The sequence below is a fragment of the Choloepus didactylus genome (genome assembly GCF_015220235.1).
Source record: "Choloepus didactylus isolate mChoDid1 chromosome 26 unlocalized genomic scaffold, mChoDid1.pri SUPER_26_unloc3, whole genome shotgun sequence".
Lineage (NCBI taxonomy): Eukaryota > Metazoa > Chordata > Mammalia > Pilosa > Megalonychidae > Choloepus > Choloepus didactylus.
The window spans coordinates 383,706-393,863 of record NW_023637616.1 but is presented as its reverse complement, the minus strand read 5'-3'; positions in this window follow the sequence as shown (position 1 = coordinate 393,863).

Here is a 10,158-nt window from a genome sequence, read left to right as displayed (position 1 = left end):
TTCAATTCTTCTGGGTATACACCTAATAGCATGATTTCTAATTCATATGGTATTTATATACATAGATTCCTGAGGAACTTCCCAACTGTCTTCCATAGTGACTGCTCCATTTTACAGTCCCTCCAACAATGAATGAGTACTCCTATTTCTCCAAATCCTTTCCAAAACTTGTCTTTATTTTTCAACATTTTCAAGATATTTTGGTCATTAAGAGCCCATTGTCCTTACAAATGAACTTGGTAATTGGCTTCTACATTTCTGCGAAGAAAAAGTTGTTGAAACTTTTATTGAGATTATGTGGAAGCTGTAAATATTTAGTCTTCCAATCCATGAGCATGGAATGTCTTCCCATTTACAGAGGTCATCATTGATTTCTTTTAGCAATGTTTTGTATTTCTTTGTGTACAAGTTCTTTACATACTTAGTTAAATTTATTCCTGGATACTTGATTACTGTAATTGTTATTTTAAATGGATTTTTTCTGTATTTCTTCTTCAGATTGTTCATACCTACTATATAGAAACACAAGTGATTTTTCATGTTGATCTTGTACCGGATCACTTTGCTAAATTTATTAGCATTATTAGCTTTGTTGTAGATTTTTCAGGATTTTCTATGTATAAGATCATGTCATCTGCAAATAGAAAATCTTTTGCTTCTACCATTCTAATTTACATACATTTTATTTCTTATTCTCTCCTAAATGTTCTTGTTAGAACTTACAGTAAAATGTTGAATCACAGTAGTGACATGGTGCATCCTTGTCTTGTTCCAGATTGTACAGGGAAAGCTTCCAGCCTTTCACTATTGAGGATGATGCTATCTTTGAGTTTTTATGTATGCCCTTTATCATATGAGGAAGTTTCCTCCTGTTCATATTTTGTAATTTTTTTTCTATCAAGAAAGGATGCTGGATTTTGTTAAAGGACTTTTGGCAGCAATGGAGATGATCATGTGGTTTTGTCCCTTAATTTTGCTAATGTTCTGTATCACAGTAATTGATTTTCTTGTGTTGACCTCTCAGTATACCTCAGATAACCGTCCTTGATCATGGCATACAATTCCTTTAATGTGCTGTTGCTTTTGATTGGAAATATTTTTGGGGGTATTGCTTCATCTATACTCATAAGACAAATTGTTCTGTAATTTTCTTTACTTGTAGTGTCTTTATTTTGATATGGTATTAAGATTGTGTTGGCTTCATAGAATGAGTTAGGTAGTATTCCCTCCTCTTCATTTTTATGGAAGAGTATGAGCAGAATTGGTATTAATTCTGCTTGGGATAATTCGTAGAATTCACCTGTGAAGCCATCTGGTTCTGGGCTTGTTTCCTTGGGAGGTTTTTGATGACTGATTCAATCTCTTGTGTTTGGTCTGTTGAGGCCTTCTATTTCTTTTAAAGTCAGTGTATGTTATTTAAGTGTTTCTAGGAATGTCTTCAGTTCATCTAGGATGTCTATGTTTCTTGCCATACAGTTGCACATAGTATCCATTTTTGATCCTCTTTATTTCTGTGGGGTCAGTAATAAGACCTCCTACTTAGTTCTGATTTTTTACTTGTCTTTCATCTTTTTTTCATTGTCAGGATAGTCAATGACTTGTCAATTTAATTGACATTTTCAAAGAACTGACTTTCAGTTTTAATTATCTATATTATTTTTGTTATTGTGAATTTTATTTATTTCTACTCTAATCTTTGTAATGTATTTCCTAATTCTTGCTCTGGGATAAGTTTACTGGTCTCTTAGTTCCTTCAGGTGTGCATGTAGTTCTTTGATTTTAGACTTTTCTTCTTTATTAATGTAATTATTTAGAATCAAAAATTTCTCTCTCAACTGATTCCACTGCATCCCATGTTTTGATATGTTGTGTTCTCATTTTTGTTTCTTTCAAGATATTTACAGATTTATCTTGCAATTTCTTAATTGACCCACAGATTGATTGTGTTAACTTCCTATATTTATGGTTTTTCCAGCTCTCCTGTTATGCATTTCTAGTTTCATTCACTAATGGTCATAGGAGGTATTTTTTGCTAATTTTTAATCCATGAACATGGAATATATTTTAATTTTTTTTTTAATTTTTAGAGTCATATTTGTTTACCCAAGACTTGGGCCAGCCTGGAAAATGATCCAAGTGGACTTGAGAAGAATGTAAATCCTGCTGTTTGGGGGGGGAAATGTTCTGTAAAAAACTATTAGTTCTAATTCATTTATAATACTATTCAAGTTCTCTGTTTCCTTATTGACCTTATGTGTAGATGGTCTGTCTATGATTGAAAATGATGTGGAGAGAACCTAAGATGGTGGCTAGGTGAGAAAGGGCAAAAAAACACCTCCATAAAAAATACTAGATAAAAACCAGAAAGTGACTCAGAATACCACTGCCAGTGATGCACCAGCTGGAAAAGGTCTGCTAAATCCATGAGGAATGTGTATTTGGTGAAACCAGGAGCCTGAATTCTGAAGTGAGTGAGTGAGTCAGCTAAAAGTCCTGTGGCCATGTTGCAGTGTGGGGAAATGGTGGGCTGGCATTTGGAGATGGACTAGTTCTTTAAAAATAAAAAGCCTGGGATTGGCTGCAGTTACAAAGAGGGAGAGCCATTCAGTGAAGCACAGTGGGAGCAGGCTGGGCTAATGCCTTGGTGTCTGGCATGGAGGATACCCCTTCCCACACCCACTACTGATTGTCTTGAGACCAGAGGAGCAGAGAGGAGCCAAAATGAGAAAAAAACACATTCCTTGCAGCTGTCTCCCCAGCATGTGGAGAACATTCTTGCCCGGTGCCAGGCCCACAGACCAGAGCCACACCAAGAAACCCAGTGTGATGGGAAATCTTTTCCACAGCACTACACACAAGCAACAGTATCAGCCATGGACAGTGGCCTTTAATACTCTCAAGGCTGATTGTCCCAGAGCTGGGAGGGTGGAGCTGTGTGAAAAAGGGGAAGTGAACACTTCTCATTCAACCATCTTTGAAGTGGGCTGGGAGTGCCCCTGCATGGCCCAGCAACCCAGAGTTTCCCTGGCAGGCTGGCATGCACTAGTGATGTGGTGCAGCCCTCCCTCAGCAGAGGTCCTGGAAGAGCACATCTGGTAAGGGGGAACCACTCAGAAATCCCAGGGAACATACACCAATACCAGGGACTTTTCAGGCAGCAGCAGAGAACAGAATTAAATCTCCAGGAACACCTGGGATGTTTTATTATTAAAGCTGCCCTGCTCACCTAACCACCCAGACACACACTCCAAATTCAAAACTTGTTGCACCAATTGGATCCCACAATAATCAGACCTCCACATACCACAAAGACAAAGTGAGGGAGAACTGACTTGAGGGGAGTAGGTGACTCATGGATGCCATCAGCTGGTTAGTTAGAGAAAGTGTATGTCAACAAGCTGCAGTTCTGTGAAATTATGGATCAAGTGAAGCAAATGTCAAGAGGCCAAAAACAACAGAAAATCTTAAAGCATGTGATAAAACCAGATGATATGGAGAACCCAAACCAAAACACTCAAATCAAAAGTTCAGAAGACACACAGTACTTGGCACAATTAATCAAAGAATTACAAACAGGCAACAAGAGCATGACTCAGGGTATAAAGGACATGAAGAAGAACCTAGAAGAGCATAAAGAAGAAATTGCAAGAATAAATTTAAAAAATAGAAGATCTTATGGAAGTTAAAGAAACTGTTGGCCAAATTAAAAAGACTCTGGATACTCATAACACAAGATTAGAGGAAGTTGAACAAGATCTCAGCCTCCTCGAGGACCACAGAACAGAAAATGAAAGAATAAAAGAAAGAATGGGAAAAAATAAAAAATATCAAAATGGATCTCAGGGATATGACAGATAAAATAAAAATCCAAATTTAAGACTCATTGGTGTCCCAGGAGGGGAAAAGAAGGGTAAAGGTCTAGAGAGTATTCAACGAAATTGTTGGAGTAACCCTCCCAAACCTTCTACACAATATAAATACACAAAGCATAAATGCCCAGTGAACTCCAAATAGAATAAATCCAAATAAAACCACTCCAAGATATGTTCTGATCAGACTCACAAATACTGAAGAGAAGGAGAAAGTTCTGAAAGCAGCAAGAGAAAAGCAATTCACCACATACGAAGGAAACAACATAAGGCTATGTAGTGACTACTCAGCAGCCACCATGGAGGCAAGAAGGAAGTGGCATGACATATTTAAAATTCTGAGAGAGAAAAATTTCCAACGAAGAATTCTTCATCCAGCAAAACTCTCCTTCAAATTTGAGGGAGAGCTTAAATTTTTCACAGACAAACAAATGCTGAGAGATTTTGTTAATAAAAGACCTGACCTACTTCAGATACTAAAAGGAGACCTACCAACAGAGAAAAAAGCTGAGGGACTTCACCACCAGTAGATCAGTCCTATAAGAAATGCTAAAGGGAGTTAAGCAGGCTGAAAGAAAGGGACGCTAAACAATTGACTGAAGCTACATGAAGAAATAAGGATGTCCAGTAAAAATCACATGGTAAATATAAATACCAATACTACTGTATTGATTTATAACTCCACTATTTACTTCCTACAGGATCTAAAATACTTAAATTGTAATGATAAATCAGTGATTTTGGACTCAATGTAAAATATGTAGTTTTCTACAAGAACTACATAAAGGTGGGGGAATAATGGAGTATAGGAACACAGTTTATGTGTCACATTGAAGTAAAGTTGGTATCAAAGAAAAACAAGATTGTTATAGATTTAATATGTTAAATTTAAACCCCACAGTAAACACAAAGAAAGTATCAGAGAGTATGACCATACAGATGAAAAGTAGAGTAGGGGTTCCAAGAAGTGGGGGAAGGGGCAATGGGGAGTTAAGAAATGAGAGTAGTAGGGTTTCTGTTTGGGGTGAAGGGAAATTTCTAGAAATGGATGGTGGGAAGGTGTAGCATTGCAACATTCTAAATGTGATTAATCCCACTAATGGACTGCTAAGGAGGGGGTGGAATGGGAAGATTTAGGCTGTGTATATGTTCCCACAATTAAAAAACTCTAAATAGATGACAATTAAATGCCAAGGGTGATCCTGGATGGGATCAGAGGATAGAGGAGAGGAGGCTCAAAGGGACACAGATGGGACACACACACACACACACACAAAAGGAAATATAGAATATAAGCTTTGTATCAATGTTGAATTTCTTGAAACTCTTAGCTGCACTTAATGAGATTCTTGTCCATGGGAAAGGTATATGTGAATTATATTGTTTGTTCAAAGATATGTGCAGCATGCTCACATATGTTCAGAGGACAGAGCAATAGATGATGGATGATACATAGGGCAGGAGGGAGGGAGAGAGAGAGAGGGAGAGAAAGAAGGAAATGGTGGTGTTACAGGATGTTAAAGGTAGTGGATTGGGGTTTCAGGGGAAGGGGTTCAGGGTACAATGGAGTTTTATGTATGGGGTTTGTACTGTTTTTGCAACTCTTCCTGTAAGATTAAATTTGTTTCAAAATAAAATCTATTAAATTAAAAAAAAAGAAATGTGATGTATTGAAGTCTCCAAAATTTATTGTAAATGTGTCTATATTTCCACTTATTCTTACCAGTGTTTACCTCATTTATTTTGGGGCATCATGTTTAGGTGCATAAATATTTTTGATTGTTGTTTCTTTTTGTAGATTGCTCTTTTTTTAATATACAGTGCCCTTCTGTTTCTCTTAAAACACCTTTTGACTTAAAGTCCATTTTTGTCCTATATTTGTATATTTACTCCAGCCATTTTTTTGGTTACTATTTGCTTGGAATATTATTTTTCAATATTTAACTTTCAACCTATTTTTGTTTGGATCTAAAGTGTGTCTCTTTTGTACAAAATATAGTTGGTTCATGTTTTTTTGTCTATTCTCACACTGTATGTCTGTTTTCTGAGAGTTTAAAGCAACAATATTTGGTGCTATTGTTGTAAAGGCCCTATTACTTTAGCCATTTTGTCCATTGTTTTTTAATGTCATATACATTTTGTCTCCCTTTTCCTTTATTGCAACATTCTCTTCTGTATTTTCAAACTTTTGTGATATATCTGCCTGATCCCTTCCTAATTTCTCTTTCTGTGTATTTTTTTAATCATTATTTTATTGAGATATATTCATATACCACACAGTCATACAAAACAAATTGTACTTTCGATTGTTTACAGTACCATTACATAGTTGTACATTCATCACCTAAATCAATCCCTGAAACCTTCATTAGCACACACACAAAAATAACACGAATAATAATTAGAGTGAAAAAGAGCAATTGAAGTAAAAAAGAACACTGGGTACCTTTGTCTGTTCGTTTCCTTCCCCTACTTTTCTACACATCCATCCATAAACTAGACAAAGTGGAGTTTGGTCCTTATGGCTTTCCCAATCCCATTGTCACCCCTCATAAGCTACATTTTTATACAACTGTCTTCGAGATTCATGGGTTCTGGGTTGTAGTTTGATAGTTTCAGGTATCCACCACCAGCTACCCCAATTCTTTAGAACCTAAAAAGGGTTGCCTAAAGTGTGCGTAAGAGTGCCCACCAGAGTGATCTCTCAGCTCGTTTTGGAATCTCTCTGCCACTGAAGCTTATTTCATTTCCTTTCACATCCCCCTTTGGGTCAAGAAGATGTTCTCCGTCCCACGATGCTGGGTCAACATTCCTCCCCGGGAGTCATATTCCACGTTGCCAGGGAGATTCACTCCCCTGGGTGTCTGATCCCACGTAGGGGGGAGGGCAGTGATTTCACCTTTCAAGTTGGCTTAGCCAGAGAGAGAGGGCCACATCTGAGCAACAAAGAGGCATTCAGGAGGAGACTCTTAGGCACAAATCTAGGGAGGCCTAGCCTCTCCTTTGCAGCAACCGTCTTCCCAAGGGTAAAACTTATGGTAGAGGGCTCAACCCATCAACCCACCAGTCCCCTATGTCTGTGGTCATGTTAGCAACCATGGAGGTGGGGTAGGCGAATACCCCTGCATTTTCCACAGGCTCCTCAAGGGGGCACTACATCTTTTTTTTTCCTTGTTTTAATTTTTATTTTTGTTTTAACTTTCCCTTCTTTTTTAAATCAACTGTATGAAAAAAAAAGTTAAAAAGAAAACAAACATACAATAAAAGAACATTTCAAAGAGACCATAACAAGGGGGTAAGAAAAGGACAACTAACCTAAGATAACTGCTTAACTTCCAACATGTTCCTACTTTACCCCAAGAAAGTTACATAATATAGCAACATTTCTGTGAACTTGTTCCTACTATATCCATCAGAAATTAACAGACCATAGTCATTTCTGGGCATCCCCAGAACGTTAAATAGCTTATCTGTTCTTCTTGGATTATTGTTCCCCCTTCCTTAATTGCTCTCTACTGCTAGTTCCCCTACATTCTACATTATAAACCATTTGTTTTACATTTTTCAAAGTTCACATTAGTGGTAGCATATAATATTTCTCTTTTTGTGCCTGGCTTATTTCGCTCAGCATTATGTCTTCAAGGTTCATCCATGTTGTCATATGTTTCACCAGATCGTTCCTTCTTACTGCTGCGTAGTATTCCATCGTGTGTATATACCACATTTTATTTATCCACTCATCTGTTGAAGGACATTTGGGTTGTTTCCATCTCTTGGCAATTGTGAAGAATGCTGCTATGAACATTGGCATGCAGATATCTGTTCATGTCACTGCTTTCCGATCTTCCGGGTATATACCGAGAAGTGCAATCGCTGGATCGAATGGTAGCTCTATCTCTAGTTTTCTAAGGAACTGCCAGACTGACTTCCAGAGTGGCTGAACCATTATACAGTCCAACCAACAATGAATAAGAGTTCCAATTTCTCCACATCCCCTCCAGCATTTGTAGTTTCCTGTTTGTTTAATGGCAGCCATTCTAACCGGTGTTAGATGGTATCTCATTGTGGTCTTAATTTGCATCTCTCTAATAGCTAGTGAAGCTGAACATTTTTTCATGTGTTTCTTGGCCATTTGTATTTCCTCTTCAGAGAACTGTCTTTTCATATCTTTTGCCCATTTTATAATTGGGCTGGCTGTACTATTGTCATTGAGTTGTAGGATTTCTTTGTATATGCAAGATATCAGTCTTTTGTCAGATACATGGTTTCCAAAAATTTTTTCCCATTGATTTGGCTGCCTCTTTACCTTTTTGAGAAATTCCTTTGAGGTGCAGAAACTTCTAAGCTTGAGGAGTTCCCATTTATCTATTTTCTCTTTTGTTGCTTGTGCTTTGGATGTAAAGTCTAGGAAGTGGCTGCCTAATACAAGGTCTTGAAGATGTTTTCCTACATTATCTTCTAGGAGTTTTATGGTACTTTCTTTTATATTGAGATCTTTGGTACATTTTGAGTTAATTTTTGTGTAGGGGGTGAGGTAGGGGTCCTCTTTCATTCTTTTGGATATGGATATCCAACTCTCCCAGCCCCATTTGTTGAAAAGACCATTATGGCTCAGTTCAGTGACTTTGGGGGCCTTATCAAAGATCAGTCGGCCATAGATCTGAGGGTCTATCTCTGAATTCTCAATTCGATTCCATTGATCTATATGTCTGTCTTTGTGCCAGTACCATGCTGTTTTGGCAACTGTGGCTTTATAATAAGCTTCAAAGTCAGGGAGTGTAAGTCCTCCCACTTCGTTTTTCTTTTTTAGAGTGTCTTTAGCAATTCAAGGCATCTTCCCTTTCCAAATAAATTTGATAACTAGCTTTTCCAAGTCTGCAAAGTAGGTTGTTGGAATTTTGATTGGGATTGCATTGAATCTGTAGATGAGTTTGGGTAGAATTGACATCTTAATGACATTTAGCCTTCCTATCCATGAACATGGAATATTTTTCCATCTTTTAAGGTCCCCTTCTATTTCTTTTAGTAGAGTTATGTAGTTTTCTTTGTATAGGTCTTTTACATCTTTGGTTAAGTTTATTCCTAGGTACTTGATTTTTTTAGTTGCTATTGAAAATGGTATCTTTTTCTTGAGTGTATCTTCAGTTTGTTCATTTCTAGCATATAGAAACATTACTGACTTATGTGCATTAATCTTGTATCCCGCTACTTTGCTAAATTTGTTTATTAGCTCTAGTAGGTGTATCGTCGATTTCTCAGGGTTTTCTAGATATAAGATCATATCATCTGCAAACAATGACAGTTTTACTTCTTCTTTTCCAATTTGGATGCCTTTTATTTCTTTGTCTTGCCGGATTGCCCTGGCTAGCACTTCCAGCACAATGTTGAATAACAGTGGTGACAGCGGGCATCCTTGTCTTGTTCCTGATCTTAGAGGGAAGGCTTTCAGTCCCTCACCATTGAGTACTATGCTGGCTGTGGGTTTTTCATATATGCTCTTTATCATGTTGAGGAAGTTTCCTTCAATTCCTACCTTTTGAAGTGTTTTTATCAAAAAGGGATGTTGGATTTTGTCAAATGCTTTTTCAGCATCTATTGAGATGATCAATTGATTTTTCCCTTTCGAGTTTTTAATGTGTTGTAATACATTGATTGTTTTTCTTATGTTGAATCATCCTTGCATGCCTGGAAAGAACCCCAGTTGGTCATGGTGTATGATTTTTTTAATGTGTCTTTGGATTCAATTTGCAAGTATTTTGTTGAGGATTTTTGCATCCATATTCATTAGGGAGATTGGCCGGTAGTTTTCCTTTTTTGTAGCATCTTTGCCTGGTTTTGGTATTAGATTGATGTTAGCTTCATAAAATGAGTTAAGTAGTGTTCCCTTTTCTTCAATGTTTTGAAAGAGTTTGAGTAAGATTGGTGTCAGTTCTTTCTGGAAAGTTTGGTAGAATTCCCCTGTGAAGCCATCTGGCCCTGGGCATTTATTTGTGGGAATATTTTTGATGACTGATTGGATCTCTTTGCTTGTGATGGGTTGGTTGAGGTCTTCTATTTCTTCTCTGGTCTGTCTAGGTTGTTCATATGTTTCCAGGAAATTGTCCATTTCCTCTACATTATCCAGTTTGTTGCCATACAGTTGTTCATAATATCCTCTTATAATTTTTTTAATTTCTTCAGGATCTGCAGTGCTTCCTTTAGTTTTGCCAGTGTTTCTCTCATGTATTTTGTGGCACCTTGATTGGGTGCATAGACATTTATGTTTGTTATTTCTTCTTGCTGAATTGCC